The sequence below is a fragment of the Phyllobates terribilis genome, unplaced genomic scaffold (assembly GCF_046119375.1).
Source record: "Phyllobates terribilis strain yellow unplaced genomic scaffold, ASM4611937v1 Scaffold_4__5_contigs__length_816908805, whole genome shotgun sequence".
Lineage (NCBI taxonomy): Eukaryota > Metazoa > Chordata > Amphibia > Anura > Dendrobatidae > Phyllobates > Phyllobates terribilis.
In genome coordinates, this window is record NW_027362764.1 from 194862861 (window position 1) to 194884347 (window position 21487).

Sequence of the window (21487 nt, forward strand, 5' to 3'; positions counted from 1 at the left end):
AGAGCCATGTCGCCTGTGGAGGGGATCAACAAGTCGCCTGTTCAGGGGACCAACGCACCATTCCGACGCAGAGCCACTAACCACACGGATTCTTCAGGACAACCCGTTTGCCTACGTTGCAACAAACCGGGCCACTTAGCAAGAAGATGTTGTTTAAACCCGAGATTCCTGGGTCCCAGGGCCAACCCCCAGGAATAAAACGGCAGGGCCCTTATGACTGGCGTAGTCGGTATGTGGGAGGCCGCCCGTACCTCAACATTACGCTAGAAGGAATCCCCACATCGGCCCTATTGGACACTGGGTCACAAATCACCACCATCCCACATATCCTTTACAAGCAATTTTGGTCTGATGCTGATCTTAGCCCCCTCGACTCTAGTCTTGTCATTTTAGCAGCTAATGGTCAACCACTGAATCAGGTGGGGTTTAGAGAAGTGACAATAAAGCTGGGGAGGGTGGAGTTGAGAGGTCAAGGGTTATGTGTGGTAGAAGATGACCCCAATAACAAATGTCCTTACATGGTGCTTGGTACTAATGTGATTGAAAACTGCCTTGAAGAAGTGATGTTTTTACGCCAACAGATTACAGAGACTGCTGGCATTGGGCAGAGGAGAGTCCTTCAAAGAGAAATCCGTGCCTTAATTCACAAGCAAGAGGTAAATCTGTCTGGGGGGGGGAGATTGGCAGTGCGCGGGTAACTGACCCGTTTCCCATTGTATTACCACCAAACAGTGAAATGATGATATGGTATCGAGCAGCTATGGGTATCAGAAGAAAGGAATACCAGGCAATTGTAGAACCGGTATATTCAGAGCATAGACCTACACTGCTGACAGCTAGAGGGGTGGTGGATGTACGCAGGGGAAGAGTACCAATCCGTGTGTTGAATTGCGGGGAGGAAGAAGTGAAACTGCCCCGGTATGCTACTGTAGCAAAGCTGTACACTGTCAGTAATAACAACATACAGACACTAGAGCCTTTGCCCCCGTCAAGTCAGGCGGAGGACAACAACCCCAAGGGACAGCTGGAGGAGTGGTGTCAGCAGTTGCACATAGGGACTGATGCCACTCCCGACCACCAGAAGCAAGGAGTTTACAGGGTAGTACAAGAGTTTAGCCAAGTATTCAGTAAGCATCCATTAGATTTTGGGAGGATAAAAGGGGTACGCCATCACATACCCACAGGAGATCATCCCCCGATTAAAGTGAGACATAGACCCATCCCACCAAACCACTACCAGTGTGCTAAAGAGATGCTGCAGGACATGAAGAAGGCCGGGGTTATAAGAGATAGCTGTAGTCCCTGGGCGGCCCCCTTAGTCTTAGTCAGAAAAAAAGATGGCACTATGAGGATGTGTGTGGATTACAGGGAGGTCAATAAGATCACTCACAAAGATGCTTACCCGTTACCCCGGATAGAGGAGTCTCTTGCTGCATTAAAGACTGCTAAGTATTTCTCCACATTAGATCTCACTAGTGGGTATTGGCAGGTCTCCGTTGCAGAAGAAGACCGGGAGAAAACAGCATTCACAACACCAATGGGCCTATGCGAATTCAATAGCATGCCATTTGGGTTATGCAATGCACCGGGGACGTTTCAGAGACTCATGGAGTGCTGCCTGGGACACCGGAATTTTGAGACGGTACTCTTATACCTGGATGACGTCATAGTGTATTCCAAAACCTATGAAGAACATCTGGAACACCTGGCGGAGGTATTTACAGCTCTAACAAAGTATGGAATGAAGCTCAAACCATCTAAATGTTACCTGCTGAAGCCAAAAGTCCAATACCTAGGGCATGTGGTCAGCGCGGATGGCGTAGCACCAGATCCGGAAAAAGTGACAGCGATCCAGGACTGGCAGAGGCCGACCACCGTCAGAGAGGTTCGTCAGTTCTTAGGTTTGGTTGGGTATTACAGAAGCTTTATTAAGGGCTACACGAAGATGGCAGCGCCCCTACAAGATCTTCTGGTAGGCCAAGCTAAGAAGAGAAGGTCTTCCGAGCCGCCATTGGAATGGGGAAAGAAACAAGAAGACTCCTTCCAACAAATGAAACAGGCCCTGACCGGTGAAGAAATCTTGGCGTACCCAGATTATAACCTACCATTTGTCCTCTACACGGATGCAAGTAATGTAGGCCTGGGAGCAGTACTGTCCCAAATACAAGAAGGCAAGGAAAGAGTAATTGCCTATGCCAGTAGAAGACTTCGACATACCGAGAGGAACCCGGAAAATTACAGTTCCTTTAAGTTGGAGTTCCTGGCCTTGGTCTGGGCAGTCACGGAGAGGTTCAAGCATTACTTAGCAGCTTCAAAATTTACCATCTTTACGGACAATAATCCGCTAACACACTTGGATACTGCAAAGCTTGGTGCATTGGAGCAGCGCTGGATGGCCCGGCTATCGAACTACGACTTTACCATCAAGTACCGAACAGGCCGTGGAAATGCAAATGCTGATGCCCTCTCCAGAGACCCTCAAGTACATTTGCAAGGGCTCGAAGAAGAAACAGATGACTTGGAGGAAATAGAACTTCCAGCTTTCCATAAAAGTAGAAAATGGAAAATGACAGAAACCCATATCTACCAGAACCGTCAGGATGTTGCACTAAACCCACTGCCTCATTATGGATGGAAAGAAACCCAAGACAGCGATCCGGCAGTGAGCCTAGTGAAGAGGCTGGTAACCCAACCGGATTCCAAAATTGAGACGAATGCTCCCCCAGAGGCCCAATACCTGTGGAAAGAAAGAAGCAGGTTATTTATCTATAAAAACCAATTGTGCAGACGGTATATCAATCCAAGGACGCATGAAATGGTATGGCAAGTTGTGGTTCCAAAGAGAGAAGTCCAAATGGTATTGGAAGCGTACAATAATGGAGCAGGACACTTTGGATGGAGAAAACTGGAAATACTGTTACGTGAGAGGTTTTATTGGATTGGCATGAGGTCTTCCATAGAAAAATGGTGTAAAAATTGTGGCCCATGCTCATTAAGAAGAGGAGATCGTAACAACCAGAAAGCACCACTCCAGCCTATCATAACCAAACAGCCCTTGGAACTAGTAGCCTTGGATCATGTCAAATTCACACCCAGTAGATCAGGCTATACTTATGCTCTTACCATGGTGGACCACTATTCCAGATTCCTAGTGGTAGCTCCTGTGAAGGACTTGACAGCTCAGACAGCAGCAAGAACCTTTCAAGCTTATTTCTGCAGGCCACATGGATATCTAGAACAGGTATTGACAGATCAGGGTCCTGCCTTTGAAGCGGAAATATTTCAAGAGTTCTGTAGCTTGTATGGATGCAAGAAAATTCGTACCACGCCTTACCATCCCCAAACTAACGGAATGTGCGAAAAAATGAATCACGTGGTAATAGAATTGCTGAAGACTCTGCCCTTGGAAGACAGAAACAGATGGCCAGAGAAATTACCAGATCTGATTGACATCTATAACAACATCCCAGTAAGCTCAACTAATTGTACCCCGGCATACTTGATGAGAGCGAGACCAGGAAAATTGCCAGTGGACTTTGAAATGGGCATTGTTGTTCCTGAGAAGGACCCCTCAAGTGCAGATTGGGATACTAGAAGAAGAGAACAATACAGGAAAATACAAGAGTGTGTTGAGAAAAGTCTAGCAAAATCCAGAGAAAGACAAGAAACCAATTTCAATAAAAACGCACAAGGAATCCCGTTAAGACTTCATAAGCTAGATAATCAATGGGAATACACTGTATTACCATCCAATTTTGACAACCAGAAAACCTGTCTAATCAGCAAGGATAACGGAAAAACAACAGCAACAGTGTCTCGAGACCACTTAAAGAAGTGTCCTCAACCCTTACAACAAAAAGAATATATCCCTTGTCCCATACCAGAAGAAGAGACGCCAAGGACAATTAAGACAATCTTAGGAGAGTTACCCGCAGATTGGCCCCAAATAGAAGGAGCATATTTAATTCCTATGTTGACATTCCCACAACCAGTAGAAGGATTAAGAGCAGAAGAACCACCTGCTGCAGCCGAGATAGGTAATCCTGCAATCGGTGTACCTGCCATTCCCACTAGGAGAGTGGGAAGACACTCCGGCATACCTGTGCTACGTAGACCAACACAAGAGTCAGTAAGTAGTGTTCGCTCCACACCAGGCTTACGCACCAGTGGGATACCAGTTTTACGGAGGTCATCACGTATTCATTTTGGACACCCACCACTCAGATACAGGGAGTAAACCATAACAAAAGGGAAATGTAAATAGGTTCAAAAATGTAAATATGTAGTTAAAGTCAGTATATAGAAGGGTGACGAGTAGACCAAAACAGGTTACACCAGGTACACAACATAAAAAAAGGGGTGAGTAGAGTTGGCGTAAGAAGCGGTCTAGGGAGAGCAAAATCTTGGCCAATAGATGACCCCAGGGCCAAAGGGCCTACAGTGCTTATGAACGGGAGAGGCCCCTGCAGTACCTAGGACCGTTGCGCCGAGGCACACGTAGTAAATGTTTTGTTGTGTATTGTGAATTATTAAGTCTATTTGAATCTTTAAGCCTACAGAGACTTTACCTGTTTGGACATCTGAAACTTTTTGCAAATTTTTAAAAATGGACCGAAGCCACAGGACTGGTGGTGGCAAAAAGACTTTCCCTTTAACAGCCTGCAGCAGATTGACTAGCGTTGTATGGACTGGTTATCCATCTTTCCCATTATCCCTGGTTTTTGTAAATTTTATTTTTGAGACTCTGTTCAAATTACAAATATAAATGTTAATGTTATATTATCTTTGTTAAAAAAAAACAAAAATGTTTCAGTCCCAGAGGACTGAAGTTAACTAGGGGGGAATGTGGCACCCCTGCGCTGGATTACCACAGGATCCATAGGTGCAGGGAGAGATTTACACTTGGGCACACACAACACCTTCCACCCCAGGTCTGAGGGGAGAAGTCAGTTTCCAGGGAGACAGCAAAGTGGCAGTTAGTCTAGAGACGGGTGAAGGAGGAGAGACACAGAGAGCTGTTGGCTGAGGACCTGTTAAGGAAACAGGTCTGTGTTGTGAAGCGCCCTAGAGAGAGGGACGGAGGCTAGAAGGAGAAAGAAAGAGATAAAACTATTATCCCTTTAGCTCACCCGGACACCGGAGTCCGAGTTTGCTATTAATTCAGGAATAGCATAGAAAACCTGGACAGATCAGGAGGATCTACTCCCCCTGAAGAAGAAGGGGAAAGAGTTGCCAAACTTGACCAAGTATAGGACCAGGGGCCCAGAAAGAGAATTAGTAGCCCCAAGGAAAGGTCCTCATTGTCAGTTGTGGCGAAGGACCCCAAAGAAAGTGAAGGTGACACGTTCAGCTTAAGGCAGGACTGATCCCAAACAACGCACACAGTGTTAGAGGAGGCCTCACAAATCTGCAGAGTGAATATCTCTACCTGCACCGAAAACCTGGTTACCCTCCTGAACTGTACCTGTTACCGGACATCAGTAAAAGAAAGGTACTGAAACAAAGACTTAATGTGTGTGTGTGCCTACTTTGACATTACTGCCTATAGCGTTCGTACAAGCCGTATGCCGATCACCTCAGCAACCATACACAGCGCTGGTAATTAATTTTACCAGTTACCACAGGAGGCGTCAGGACACAATACTCCCATCATCCTTACCCCCATTCCTTTACTGAGGGTCCAGGGCACGGAACCGGGAACCGACCAACCGTGATCCCCACAGAAGTAACCCATCCATCCCGGTATCCGAGTACCCCTTCCCCTGTCGACCGACTCAACCCTCCTTACTAACATACGCTGATATAGTCCACTGGATACTGGGATAATTCAGCTGGATCAATAGGAGGATGTTGAACATTGTCTTCTATTTGTCATCTTCTTTAATGCAGATTAGGTTGTAGGCTCCATGCAGATCTTATTTGGTGAAGTTAGAAGCACTCTTTAACATCACAACCAAGTCTGAGATGATGACCAGTAGATAACAGTCTTTCAAGTGATTTAAACCCCAGTAGTTTATGCACAATGTCAGACACCCGTCATTTTTCTTTACAAAGAATAAGCCTGCACCGACCAGAGACCTCCTGGATAAAGCTAGACAAATTCTCCTTAATATAAGCAAACATCGCGTCAGTCTTAGGGAGAGATAGAGGGTAGACTCTCTTTCTGGGAGGTTCAGTGATTGAAGGAAGAGGCATGGTGCAGTCAGAGTCCCAGTAAGGAGCAGGCAAGTTGGTGTAAACTGAGGTAGAATAGAGATTCAGGGAAGGTGGTTGAGGTATAACTTTGAGGCAATTTTGAAAACAAGATGTCTTCAACATGTAGTGTTAACCACTTCATCACCCCAGGCGTTTTTTCATTTTCGTTTCCCCCCCCCCCTTCTTCCAAGAGCCATAACTTTTTAATTTTTCTGTCAGTATAGTTGTATGTGGGTTTGTTTTTTGCGTAACGAGTTATACTGGAAAATGGGAAAAAAAATCCAAATGCAATGAAATTGCAAAATAAAGTGCAATTCCACAATAGTTTATTTACCTCGTTCACTATATGGTGAAACTGAACCGGCAATGTGATTCTCCGGGTCAGTACTAGTATACAGCTAACAAACATGTATAGTTTTTTTTATTTAAGTGGTGAAAAAAAATCAAAAATTTGTATGAAATTTTTTTTTTGCTTTTGTTGCCATTTTCCAAGATCCATAGCGGTTTCATTTTTGGGATATGGAGTTGTCTGAGTGCTTATGTTTTGCGCCCTGAGCTAATGTTTTCATTGATACCATTTTGAGGTAGATACAATGTTGTGACATCTGTATCAGTGCCTGTGACGTGCCCCCTGGGCCGTGGGGTACTCGGTGCCGGGCCAGTCGGAGCAGGGTATGTCACAGTGGCAGTGACCCGGCGGTCCGTGACCCAGGGCGGTCAATAAAAGGGGATTATAGTTTTTATAGTTTAATGTTCGTGACTCCACTTGTGGTATGCGGCTATATGGAGCCGCCGCTGCGGTGCAGATCCCCTGGAGCTGAGGGTGATGCAGCAGAGTTGGTTCAGCTCTTCACAGGTAGAGCTAAGATCCAGGGTGGTGCAGTGATGTTTCAGATGAGGTAGATGTTGCTGTGCAGTGTAGTGCAGGTGATGGCGTAGATAATAATTCTAGGACACAGTGGGGTGCAGTCTTCAGATTTACTCACAGTTGTTGAACTCGAGGCTACCAGTACCAGAGTAACCTCCCACGTCGTCCTGCGTTCACCAAGGAAGGGGTTCAGCAATCTCTCAAGCAACTCCGGAGTACTTAAAAGGGACCCCGTTCTATATGCCATCCTCGGTCGTCTTCCTGCGCTGGCTCTCACTATACTGCACTGCGCCTCACAATCAGTGTCCCAAGCCGGTAGCCTCGGGTCTTGTCGGGCGACCTGCAGTCCCCTGGACCCTCTGTGACCACCTTTTCGGCTATGTAATTGTGGTGGTTGGCAGTTGCACCTTGCAAGTACAGCAGCCTCCGGTTTCTAGCTGAGCCTTGTAGTTCTCCACTAGTTTAGGGGCCGGTCCCCTCTGCAGCCTGATCCCTCTACTTTCCTGTAGATTCGGGCGCACGGGTGGCATCCGTACTTCCCGTGCCCCTAGGATCCCTTCTGTTCCTCCTGGAGCCTTCCCTGCTCCCTTCCTCTTCCAGCCTTTCCTCCTGGGCCTCTCAACTCAGGCCCGCTCCTCCTGAGCAGAGCTCTTACAGAGCTCCTGCTCCCACTCCTTCTCCTCAGACTGTTCTCTCCTGTCTGACCACACCCAAGATGGTTCCCTGCTTTCTTATACTCCTTCTGAAGTGCTCCCCTAAACTACTTCCTCCACCCATACCCACTGCATGGTTCCGCCCTCCAGCCAGGGACCAGGGACTGTGCTCTCCCTTAGGAGCAATCTCGCCCTTCCCTCTGAAGTGGAATGTAATGGATGCAAGTGTGGGTCCTGGGCAGTACTCCATCCTTACCTGAGAGTGGGATACCACACCTCTGGATGAGATGCAGTACCTCTGTGGCGACTGAACCCGCAGGGGCGCCACACCTGCCCTTCCTGTCTCTGCTTCTGATGCCAAGTGGCACCACGCTCTCATTGCGGGTGATGCTGGGCAACAGTTCTCGCTGGGACTTGTACTGTGAGACATAGAGCTACAGTAACTGCTGTGTGGCTTGAGTGGCGCTGCAAGCTATGCAACTGCAATCCTGATGTCCATTTCCAGTTATATTCTGACCTGCTGCCGTGTAACTTGCCTTGCTATTTTCCAGTGGACAGTCCTGACTTTTGACCTCAACTTGCTTTTTGACTATTCTTCATCTTTACGATTTTGTCCCTTCACCGACCTCCTGATTCTGACTAGGGCTTGAATTCTGACTACCCGCTTACCTCCTGATTTTGTCATTGATGCAACTTCCCACTGGATCCCATTGTAAAACCAGATTCTTGTATAGGGGTTAAAGGGTATTGAGGTTCCTCTGAAATCTGCCAGACAGAGAGGATTGTGCCAAGTCTGTCTGAGTTAGCCATTTTGAGCCTGCTGCCTCTGACAGATTTAACAGATATTTTGATTGTCTCTTATTGCATTTTATTGCAAAGTTGTGGCGGCCAAAAACCGTAATTCTAGCATTGTAAATTTTTTCTTGCCATAATACAAATTCTAATAGTCTATTCAGTAGGACTATCAGCTGTGCATCCACCTGACTTCTGCACAACACAACTGATGGTCCCAACCCCATTTATAAGGCAAGAAATCTCACTTATTAAACCTGACAGGGCACACCTGTGAAGTGAAAACCATTTCCGGTGACTACCTCTTGAAGCTCATCAAGAGAATGCCAAGAGTGTGCAAAGCAGTCATCAAAGCAAAAGGTGGCTACTTCGAAGAACCTAGAATATAAGACATATTTTCAGTTGTTTCACACTTTTTTGTTAAGTCTATAATTCCACATGTGTTAATGACGCGCCCCCTGGGCCAGTGCTGTTTGGGGAATACCCGGAGCCGGATCAGATGGGGGTTGTAGTCTCCGAGTGGCGGCGACCCGGTCCGTGCCCAGGGTGTCAAACTCCGTGTGTGGCAGTCTTTACAGATGTTGTTAGTGTTCTTAGTGTCGACTACGCCACCCGTTGATTTGCGGTCAATACGGCCGCCGCTGCAGCAGGGTCCGCTGAGGCTGGTGGTGTGTGTGCAGCTTCTGGTACCCCAACGGGAGGGGTATAGCCTCAGGGGGTCAGGTGTAGAGGATGGTGGTAGTGGTGGTGCAGTGTGGATGGTAAGAAGACTCAGAGTCGGGCTGTGCAGTTCAGGGTTTTTACTTACTGCTGTTCTGTTGGTCACTCTGGCCTTGAGTGACCACCCGAGCCGTGCTGCGTCCACCAGGTCCTGGACTCGGCCAACCCCCAGGTAATTCTGGAGCGTGATCCTGAGCTCCCTTTCTGACTGTCCTCTCTACTGGCCTTTCTCACCAGGGGTCCACTTATGTCCGGCTCCCTCGGGCCTCTTGGTGGGTGCACCGCTTCGGGGTTCCCTGACCCTATACCTGGTGTGCCTTCTTAGTGGACTTGGTGAGGGGCTGCTCCACATGTAATGTCGCAGCCTCCGGTTCTTAGTTGAGGGTTGTTTCTCTCCTCCACTAATTTGGGATCCGGTTCCCTTGCGTGCCAACCCTTCACCCTTCTGGTCTAATTCTGGGTTCTTGGGGTTCCTTCTTCTCCCCCTCTGGGTCCTTCTCTTCTCCTCTCTCTCTTCTCTCTGCAGGCGCTCCTGGACCTCTCTCAGGACTGACTGACTCTCTACAGAAGACTGACTGGTAACTGTCTGCCTGTCTGACCCTGATCTAAGATGGTTCCCACCTTATATACTCCCTCTATGTGTGAGCTCAGGTGACCAGCACCCAATGAGCTCCTAGCCTTACCCAGACTGCTCCCCCTATCTGCCCCTACACTACTGGGATGTTCCACCCCCCTCCCACTCCAGCCAGGGACAGACACTGTCGTACCTGCACATATACCTAGTGGGAGTACCATCGGTCTGTCCCTCGGAAATGGGATGTATGTAGTGTATGCAGCTAACTGAGCTCAGTTCCACACTCCATCCTTACCCGGGAGTGGAATACCACACCTCTGGCTTGAGGTGCAATACCCCTGTAGCAGCCGAATCCTCAGGGTGCTACATTCCCCCCTGGTAAATCACAGCACGTCCTCGGGCTGTAAGAGAACAAAACATCCACAAACATACAAATTTTCATAACAACATAAACATATAAAACATTATATATATATCACCAGCAATAAACCTGTCATATAAAACTTTTCATAAATAACATTCTTGTAAACTTTTCTTGTTCCAACGGGGACATATTTAAAGCAGCAACAGTTCACTGTACCCCGACGGGTAACTATTTACAGTTTCTTTACCGTACTTTAATGACGGCGTCCTCCTGCTCCTTCTTTGTCTTCAGACCCGTCCGGGTCCTCTTGCTCCTCCTCACACCGCAGCTCCTCCTCCGTCAGGCGATGTACATGGAGGGCGTAGGGTCCTTTGGCACACTTGTGCCGGGTGAACGTGACCTCGTCCCCTACGTACAGGTCACGACCTCTGTGTCCCTCCGGCAGATGGCTTTCTACGTCTCTGCGGGTTACAAAGACGTCGCCGGGGGTATGATGGTCTCTTATGAAGCCCCACCCATGTTGCAGGTTGAATTTAATCACAGTCCCGGTGGTACGGGGACCATGAGCTGCACGGGGGTTCCTCCTGGTCCGGCTCTTCTGCCCTGCGCTCTGTTCCTGCAGCCGCTGCTCACGGATCCGCCTCTCTTTCCGCTCTTGCTCGAAGGCTGCCAACTGCTGGCGGCAGCACTCCACTCGCTCTGCTGCGGCTGCCCGCGTTTCTTGAGTGAACCCCATGAGGTCTCCTCCGGTGGGGTCCCACTCGAATTGTGCTTCTTCTAGCGGGAGCGGGGTTCTCCTGACGGGCTTCGGAGCCGGAATCAGGGGCTCGCACAGGGGCCTTGCTCTTTGGAGTTCCAGTTGGTAGTACTCCTGGGGCCATACAAAGAGCTGCCCATCCGGGCACGTGTGCTGGGCAAATAGATCTTCGCCCAGTTGCGGCACTCGAGATGTTGAGGGCGCGTTGATGGTAGCGGCGCCCGGGTCGACCAGGCCTTGCGACCAGACTTGGGGCACCCTAAAGGTAAAGGGCACCGTAAGGACGGCGGCGCCCGGGGTTACTCGGCCCTGCGACCAGGCCGGTGGCTCCGCGGAGGTAGGGGGCGCTGTTGGAATTGCGGCGCCCGGAGGTACTAGACCTTGCGACCAGGCCGGTGGTATTTCCTGCTTCGCCGCGCTCAGGGTTGAGGCGCGTGACGTCACAGGGGTCGCGGCCGCGGCTTCTGCTTGAGGCCTAGTCTGGCACGGTGACGATGCAGCGACGGGCACGGCAGGGGGAATTTCGGGCTCTGCGACGGGGAGCTGGGACAGGTACACGGTTTCTCGGCTCGGGGTAGAGACGTCCCCTTTACCTGCCTCCGTCCGTTCAGCTCCCTTCTCGGCGCCGTCTCCTGCCTTCATTCCTCCTGCGCCATCCTCAGAGGCGGTCTGTCTCCTCGTCTCGGGTGGCGTGCTCCGCTGACGGGTTCCGGTCTGCTGGGCCATCTCACGGCTCCACTCCGTCAGCATGTCTTGCTGCACCTGGGCCATCCTCCGTGCGAGGCCCTCCAGCGCGGTCTGTGCACACTCCCGGTCTCGGGGGAGCTGTGCTAGGATCTCCACTAAGCCTAGTGGGGTTGTTGCTTGCAGCAGGCTCCTGACCACTGGGTCGGTGCTGCCTGTCTCTCCCTCCATCTCCGGGTACGCTCTCTCTGGACTCCTCTCCAGACTTCTTGTCTCCGGGTGCGCTCTCTCCAGACTTCTCCAGGCTGCACCCATCTTCGCTCCTTTGTTCTGTCTCCGCCCACATTGAGGGTGGTCCCGGGGCAACTTAGTGACTGTCAGTTCCAGGGGCAGTTCTCTCACGCTGATGGACACTTCCAGCATCACAGTCTCTGTTGGTGGGCGCGGTTTCCGCTTTTGGCGCCATTCTTCGACCTGGCCCACGATGGGAGGTGGCCTTTTGCCACCCTCTGGCACGCCCATAATGGCGTCCGCTCTTCCAAGGCGGGAAATCTTTGGAAATGGCGGGAATCGTCTCCCAGTGGCGGGAAACTCAATGGATGGCGGGAAAAAACTGCAAATGGCGGACAACCGGCGGGAAACGACCTGTGATGGGGTCCGTTGGCGGGGACCCTCCGGAACCGGCGGGAGACTTCTTTTTGAGGTAACGGTGAACTTTTCTTCAGGCACGCAGTACCCGGTTGTTGCGGGCACGTTATCCTGCCGACTAAGCCAAAGTTGACGCGCCCCCTGGGCCAGTGCTGTTTGGGGAATACCCGGAGCCGGATCAGATGGGGGTTGTAGTCTCCGAGTGGCGGCGACCCGGTCCGTGCCCAGGGTGTCAAACTCCGTGTGTGGCAGTCTTTACAGATGTTGTTAGTGTTCTTAGTGTCGACTACGCCACCCGTTGATTTGCGGTCAATACGGCCGCCGCTGCAGCAGGGTCCGCTGAGGCTGGTGGTGTGTGTGCAGCTTCTGGTAGTATAACCCCCAACGGGAGGGGTATAGCCTCAGGGGGTCAGGTGTAGAGGATGGTGGTAGTGGTGGTGCAGTGTGGATGGTAAGAAGACTCAGAGTCGGGCTGTGCAGTTCAGGGTTTTTACTTACTGCTGTTCTGTTGGTCACTCTGGCCTTGAGTGACCACCCGAGCCGTGCTGCGTCCACCAGGTCCTGGACTCGGCCAACCCCCAGGTAATTCTGGAGCGTGATCCTGAGCTCCCTTTCTGACTGTCCTCTCTACTGGCCTTTCTCACCAGGGGTCCACTTATGTCCGGATCCCTCGGGCCTCTTGGTGGGTGCACCGCTTCGGGGTTCCCTGACCCTATACCTGGTGTGCCTTCTTAGTGGACTTGGTGAGGGGCTGCTCCACATGTAATGTCGCAGCCTCCGGTTCTTAGTTGAGGGTTGTTTCTCTCCTCCACTAATTTGGGATCCGGTTCCCTTGCGTGCCAACCCTTCACCCTTCTGGTCTAATTCTGGGTTCTTGGGGTTCCTTCTTCTCCCCCTCTGGGTCCTTCTCTTTTCCTCTCTCTCTTCTCTCTGCAGGCGCTCCTGGACCTCTCTCAGGACTGACTGACTCTCTACAGAAGACTGACTGGTAACTGTCTGCCTGTCTGACCCTGATCTAAGATGGTTCCCACCTTATATACTCCCTCTATGTGTGAGCTCAGGTGACCAGCACCCAATGAGCTCCTAGCCTTACCCAGACTGCTCCCCCTATCTGCCCCTACACTACTGGGATGTTCCACCCCCCTCCCACTCCAGCCAGGGACAGACACTGTCGTACCTGCACATATACCTAGTGGGAGTACCATCGGTCTGTCCCTCGGAAATGGGATGTATGTAGTGTATGCAGCTAACTGAGCTCAGTTCCACACTCCATCCTTACCCGGGAGTGGAATACCACACCTCTGGCTTGAGGTGCAATACCCCTGTAGCAGCCGAATCCTCAGGGTGCTACATTAATTCATAGTTTTGATGCCTTCAGTGTGAATGTACAATTTTCAAAGTCATGAAAATACAGAAAAATCTTTAAATGAGAAGGTGTGTCCAAACTTTTGGTCTGTACTGTATATAGCCACAGACTAAATATTTTTAATCTATACTTCTATATAATTCCTGAATTCCAGCTATGGATCAATTCAAATCAGAAATGTAAAAGTTTCCATCTTTGAGATAAAAATTACAATACTGTAATGTACAGAAATGTACCTTTAAATACAAACAAGCGTTATGGGAATTGAAAAATAATGTTTTGATCATGTGCATAGTGGACCAAGGCAGTTTATTCATGGATGACATGACTTATAAAGATGGAATATTACATATCCTCATTGGCATGGTAATTGACCCATACTTGAACATGATGCAGAGATCCAACGTAGTATTTCAGAGTTATCCTATATAATTTATTAGATGAAGGAGTAGATGAGGGAGTTAAATTTACTTACCAATAAGTAGAGGGAATTCTTGTAAGTAAAACATCTTGATGCCCCAAGTTTTTCAATCAGATCAATTAAAATATTCCACTACTACTCAGATTAATTGTGTTTGGATTCAGCTTTCTTTTTAAAATAAAATATAACTGGCCGAAGGGACGTTTGCAATAAAAATTAGGTACCTATCATAGGTGACATCTTCTCTTATTGGAGTTGTTCTCTTTCTTTTCTTCTCCATCTTGTTCAGATGCCATGGTAAATTTTCACATCCACAGCTCGTCTATGCAAACTTCTTTCTTCTGTGGTATTCTGGCAGCACATCCCGACAAGGTGGATGTTTACAGGAGACCAAACCCAGAGGGGTCTGGGCATGAGAACCATGGAAAAAGAAAAGCAAGCACATGCTGCGCCCACGCCAAATTTAGACACCAAGACGGTCCTGTGATATAGATTTTAGAATTAAGAGAAACATTAGTGCTGAAATACAGCTGCTTTTTTAGATAAAGTTTGACATGTGAAAATAATTTATAGCTTCATTAGTACAGTGTAACCATCCATGAGAGTATAATGAATCTCAGAAAGGAATAAGACCAGCTCTATAAGTCCATTAAAAATCCATTCTTCATTTATTTCATAGCTTCAAATGGTATAAAATCCATTAAGTCACAGTCCAGACATTAAAAACATACCCGTTTCGACACAAAGCAGTGCGTCTTAATCATTGACAAGGATCTGAACATTTTAAAGTTGTTCACAATTCAGTCCCCACTCACCAGATCCGGCCACTAGATGGGAAAACCTGTGCAGAGAAACCTGGCAGGGGATTAACCCCTTACAGACTGAAAACACACATTACATCAAATATGCATATCTCTATTCATAGTTGTAAATCAGATCCTGCCTGATATTGATACCATGTGGCGCCTTAGTGTTCAGCTGGTAGATCCACCAGGTTTCCCGGCTTATTAGTTTTCTTTTAATATCACCACCCCTGGATGGGATTTTAACCCTTTCTATGCCTGACACTTCAAAAGAAGACACATCACCTCCATGGCTATTAATAAAATGTTTGGAAATTGCTGAACTTTTATTAATGATTTTGCTGATGGCGTCTGAGAGGTGACGTCTTATCCTGATTTTTAGTGGCCCCCCTGTACAGCCGACATATTGAAGGTCACACAAACTGCATCGCACAGTATACACCACGTTGCTTGTGTTGCAGTTTATGTATGTGTGTCACCCCAGGCCTGGATGCCACAAATAATAAAGGCTGTGTCTGAGAGCAGGAGGGAGGTTCCCTGGTCAGGGACAATTAGCATACAGCACCTCCTGTCCCAGGCCAGTAGGGGGAGCTGGCTGCCCCTATAAAAGCTGGAACTGGGGGCAGGGTTAGAGAGAACTGGACGACCTAGCTCAGGAGTGAGACTAGTCCCAGAGAAGTAGGGACAGTTCAGCTGTAGCTGAGGAGGCAGTGAGGCAGTGGAGAAACTGCAAGCCAGGGACAGAGGCGACGAGAGCCGGTCCTGGCAGAGAACGAATCCACCGGACATTGGGGTCTGAGGCTGTCAGGGTTGTAAGCCCAGCAGCAGAGAACCAATCCGCGAGGGGTTTCAAGTCCCTTGGCCTAAGAAGCCCGGAGGCTCCGCCACAACAGAAGGGACCAGCAAAGCCAAGAGCGGCCAGAGGTGAAAGGAGCCCAAGTTGCAAGCCATACGGGTGAGAGTACATGGCACGCTCAGGGACGTGGGTTATTATACCACTAAAGGGTGAAATAGCCAGAAAGAGCTTAGAGGGCACGGTAGGCCTACACCCTTACCCTGACCAGAGGGGCTTCCCGAGTGTTCTCAGACATCCAGGCCCCCTCCTAGCCGGTACTCCTGTTGGGTCAGTAAAAACACCTACAATAAAGACCCTGGACTGTTTGAAACGGACTCTGAACTCTTACTATTGCGGCCTGTAGTATCGCCCCCAGCATTCACATACGCTGCCCCGAGGCTACACTCTTCCCGTGGGGAGTTATCCTATCCCTGGGCTGCACACTAACACCAGCCTCAGCGGTCTGCCTTGCAGCAGCGGTTATCTCTGACCGCAATCCACGGGTGGCGTAGTCGGACATTCATAACTCTATAAATCGACTGCCACAGCATTTGGTCTGACCACCCTGAGCCACGGGATCGGGTTGCCACTACTACCCCCAGCATCGCACAGAAGCCCGGTTCCAGGTGCCCCACGGCCCAGGGGGCGAGTCAGCTTTTGTCGTAGTTGGCAGGATTGTGACCAACCCACCACAAACGGGTATTGCGTGCCTGAAAAAGACTTTGTACTTACCTGAGCGAAGTTTCCCGCCATCTTCAGCCGTTTCCCGCCATCTTCAGCCGTTTTCCCGCCATCGGACGCCATCTTCGGGACGCCCCGCGGGAAGAAGAGGGGCGTGGACGTCAAAACCGCGCGAGACCTGAAGCTCCGCCCTACGCTGAGACGCTGCGCAAGGTCCTGGAAGGAGAGAAAGCGACGCTGACGTCACCAGGACGCGACGCAAGGTCCTCACGCAGAGCAGCGCTAGTGGAACCGCGGCCTACGGAAGAGGATCAACGGAAGGTAGGCCACGGTTAACTAGGGGGGAGGAAGATGACGGAAGCGGAGGGGCCCACTACCACCAGCGTGGCTGCAGCAGCGGTGATGCCGTTTTCCATGCCCTATATCCCCGGAGCGGCCTGGCTGCCCCAGTACTCAGGGGAATCCCATACATTAAGTGACTTTGAGGAAAGACTGCACAGTTTATTTAAAGTCTATCCCCTGACAGAAGAACAGAAAGTAAGCATACTGATAGGGCAGTTAACTGGTGCGGCCCAGCGGGAGGTAAAGTCTTGGACAGCTGAAGAGAAAAGGACTGTAAAGGGGGTTCTGACCCGTCTGCGGGACACCTTTGACACCCGCACCTCAGCAGAAATCAAAATGCGGTTCTATGGCTGTAAGCAGCGAGCCCAAGATAGTATCAGAGACTATGCCTTAAACCTGCAAGAAGCTCTGGGAGCAATCAAACAAGCTGACCCTGGCAGCGTGCAGGACACCGATAAGCTGTTGACTGACCAGTTCATAGAAGGTCTGCTGTCCAGCGTCCACAGAACCCAGCTGCGCCTGATGGCCCTACAGAACCCCGATTTGACTTTTGCGCAGTTCAAAGATAGGGCCATCCGGGTGCTCCGAGAACCCGCACCAGGTGGCGCTGTAACTTCCCGGCGCACTGCCATCACTTACCACCAGGGGGCGGCGCCCTACCCCGAAGACCTTGTGGGGGCTGATGCGCAGGCCCTAAATCCATACCAGCCTGCTAACCTGCACCATCAGGTCCAAGAACTAACAAAGAGTGTGGCTGCATTGACCAGGACCGTACAGTCGTTGCAGATGGAACCGTCAGGACTAGTGTTGAGCGAACATGCTCGACACTGCTCGGTACTCGCCCGAGCATCACGCTACTCGGGATGTTCGGCGAGCACCGAGCATTTCCGGGTTACTCGGGCGGGAGCTCGGGTCTCCGCCCTGCATGTTTGGCGCTCTTTACAGAGCCAATGAACATGCAGGGATTGCCAGCCAGTCACTGTAATGCTGCAGCCATGTTGGTTGTGGGCATTACAGCAATTGGCTGGCCGCACAGCGTCACCTCGAGTATTTAAAACCGGGCGCCGCCATCTTGGACACAGTCGCTCCGGATCAGACAGTGTAGGGACAGCGCTGCTGATTTAGGGAGAGATATAAACTGCGAAATAGTTAGTGTAGGGTCTGTAAAGGCTGCCAGATCAAACAAACAGTCCTTCTCAGGACTAATATCCATCCCAGATATCAGGCAGGCAGGCTGTATAGGAGACGCAGTGGTTATACCAGCAAACGCTGCATTACAGTCCTGTGTGCTGCTCCTGTTGCTGAAATTGCTGGACTTAGCTCCAGGTCTCAGGGGACAGGAAAAATCCTTTTTTTTTTTCATCTAAATCCTCTTTTTTTTTTTCCTCCTTCACACTGTACAAATACCCTTATTTTTAACCTTTTGGTGTCCCCCCCCCCAAAAAAAAGCTTGTCTCTGATTTTTCAGACACAAATATATCTGTTGAAAATAGTCAGGTGTAGGCTAGAGAAACAGAAGTGTTGTTTTGCACTTAAACGGTTCAAACCTCTGTATTATCCACTTTTGGGCCATTTGTATCTAAAAAAAAAACAGTTTGAGTGTGTCGCTCACTGTTCAGCCGCAATTATATCTATTTAAAAAAGTCTGGTATACCCCAGTAAACAATAACTGTGGTTTTGCCATCCCACGGTAAAAAATCTCTATTATTCAGGTTTTGGTATATTTTCCGTAAAGAAAAACAGTAGTGTCTCCTGACTGTTGTGACACAAAAATATATCTGTTGAAAATAGTCTGGTGTAGGCCCGACAAATCCCAGTGTGGTTTTGCAGTTCCACGGGTCAAATCTCTGTACTATCCAGTTTTGGGCATTTGGTATCTAAAAAAACATAGTCTGAGTGTGTCGCTCACTGTTCAGCCGCAATTATATCTATTTAAAAAAGTCTGGTATACCCCAGTAAACAATAACTGTGGTTTTGCCATCCCACGGTAAAAAATCTCTATTATTCAGGTTTTGGTATATTTTCCGTAAAGAAAAGCAGTAGTGTCTCCTGACTGTTGTGACACAAAAATATATCTGTTGAAAATAGTCTGGTGTAGGCCCGACAAATCCCAGTGTGGTTTTGCAGTTCCACGGGTCAAATCTCTGTACTATCCAGTTTTGGGCCTTTGGTATCTAAAAAAAACACAGTTTGAGTGTGTCGCTCACTGTTCAGCCGCAATTATATCTATTTAAAAAAGTCTGGTATATCCCAGTAAACAATAACTGTGGTTTTGCCATCCCACGGTAAAAAATCTCTATTATTCAGGTTTTGGTATTTTTTACGTAAAGAAAAACAGTAATAGTTTCTCCCTGATTGTTCAGATTGTTTAAAAGAGTCTGGTGTAGGCCAGAGAAATAGAACTGTGGTTTTCCTCTTCCACGGTTCTAATCTACTTTTTATTACCCTTTTTCCATTGATAGTGCAAGTGTAAGCTATTTTACTTCCTTTACAATGGGCAAGGCGCGTGGCAAGGGACGTGGAAGTGGACGTTCTGGTGATGGTTCGTGCAGAGGACGGGGCCGTGGCCAAGGTAAAAATGTGCCACAACCAACAGCCACATCTTCTCGCTCCCACTTCTTGACCGAATTACTAGGGAAGCACAGAACAACACCAGTATTGAGAACTGATCAGTGTGAACAGGTTATTAATTGGATAGCAGATAATACTTCCAGTTACCTGGGCACCACCACCACCGGTCTGTCTTCCACACGGTCAACTCTTAGTAGCCGTGAGTCTCGACCACGTACTCCTCCTCACCCTGATGCTCCTTCCTCCCACCATGCCGAGTGTCGTCAGACAGCAATTGATCCCACACTTGGACACTCTGAAGAGCTGTTCACTGGTCCATTTCCATATTTGTGCCCCTCGCCTGATACGCTTGAAGTGGTGGAAGAGGAGATCCCCTGTAGCGATGCCCAAATATTTGAACAGCCACGGCCACAGGAAGTCGACGCTGGCAATTTGTCACAAGAGGTGGACGATGACGAGACACAATTGCCAGGAAGTGAGGAGGAGCATCGTGGTGCGCAAGTGGAAGAGGAGGAGGTGGTGGATGATCTAGTAACTGACCCAACGTAGCAGGAGGACATGCAGAGTGAGGCCAAGCGCACACAAGGGGAGGGAGGCAGAGTACCCCAACAGGCAGGAAGAAGCAGTGTGGTGGCCGCAGACAGAAGGCGGGCAACCGTTCCCCGTAACACCAAGACGAGGGATGTTGCCAGTACAAGCGGTAGGTCTTCCAGAGTCTGGAATTTTTTTAAAGACTCTGCTGATAACCCCAAAAAGGCCATATGTTCCACCTGCCATGCCAGCATCAGCAGGGGTGACAAAACTACCAGCCTGACCACCACCAGCATGATCAGGCACATGTCAGCAAAGCACCCGACTTTGTGGGGCGAAACCCAGTGTCCACGAACAGTGTCAGCGGGTGTCACCACTGCTTCTTCCACTGTTGTGCGTGCAATAGAACCCCCTGTTGTGTGTGCAAGGCAATCCCCTGTCCATACTACATGTAAAGATGCCCCCTCTTCTCAGTCTTCACTTGTTATGGCAGTTTCTCAAGAAACAGCATCAACGTCCACGTCCACGTCCCACCGCAGCATTCAATTGTCCATATCCCAGACCTTTGAACGAAAGCGGAAATTCGCAGCTAACGCCCCACAGGCCACAGTCCTAAACTCGCACATTTCACAACTGCTTGCGTTGGAAATGCTGCCTTTTAGGCTGGTGGAGACGGAATCCTTCCACAATCTTATGGCGGTGGCCGTCCCTCGGTACTCGGTCCCCAGCCGACACTATTTTGCCCGGTGTGCCATTCCAGCACTACACAAGCACGTGTCCCAAAGCATCTGCCGTGCCCTCAACAACGCAGTTACTGGGAGAGTCCACCTGACAATGGACACGTGGACAAGTGCTTGTGGCCAGGGACGGTACATCTCTCTGACGGCACACTGGGTAAACATAGTGGAAGCCGGGACCCAGTCGGACCTTGGGACTGAACACGTCCACCCCACACCGAGGATTGCGGGCCCTATGTCAGTCATAGTTGCCCCCACAGTGTATAGCTCCTGCGCATCATCCTCCTCCTCCTCATGTTCATCCTCCATCTCAGATATCACCACATCAGTTACAAGCTGGAAGCACTGCAGTACTGCCTCCCCCAAGCGGCAACAGGCTGTGCTGAAACTCATAAGCTTAGGTGATAAACCTCACACTGCTTGTGAGTTGTGGACAGCTGTGAAAGAGCAGGCAGATCTGTGGCTGAGACCGCTGAACCTACATCCCGGCATGGTCGTGTGTGACAATGGCTGTAACCTGGTGGCGGCTCTGAGGCGAGGTGAGATCACACACGTAACATGCCTGGCTCATGTGCTTAACCTCGTGGTTCAGCGGTTTCTTAAATCGTACCCCGAGTTGCCAGATCTGCTCGTGAAAGTACGCCGCCTGTTAGCTCATTTTCGCAAGTTGGCTATAGCTTCCGCCGCCCTTGCTGTGTTGCAGCAGCATTTGCAGCTTCCAGCACACCGACTGGTGTGTGATGTCCCCACACGTTGGAACTCTACCCTTCACATGTTGCAAAGGATTTGTGAGCAGAAGAGAGCAGTTGTGGAGTACCAGATGCAACAAGGCCGTCGTTATTCAGGTCAGACTCCACACATAAGACCTCAGGAGTGGACCTGGATGTCTGACATATGTACCATCCTGACAAACTTTGAGGAGTCCACCAAGATGGTGAGTGGCGA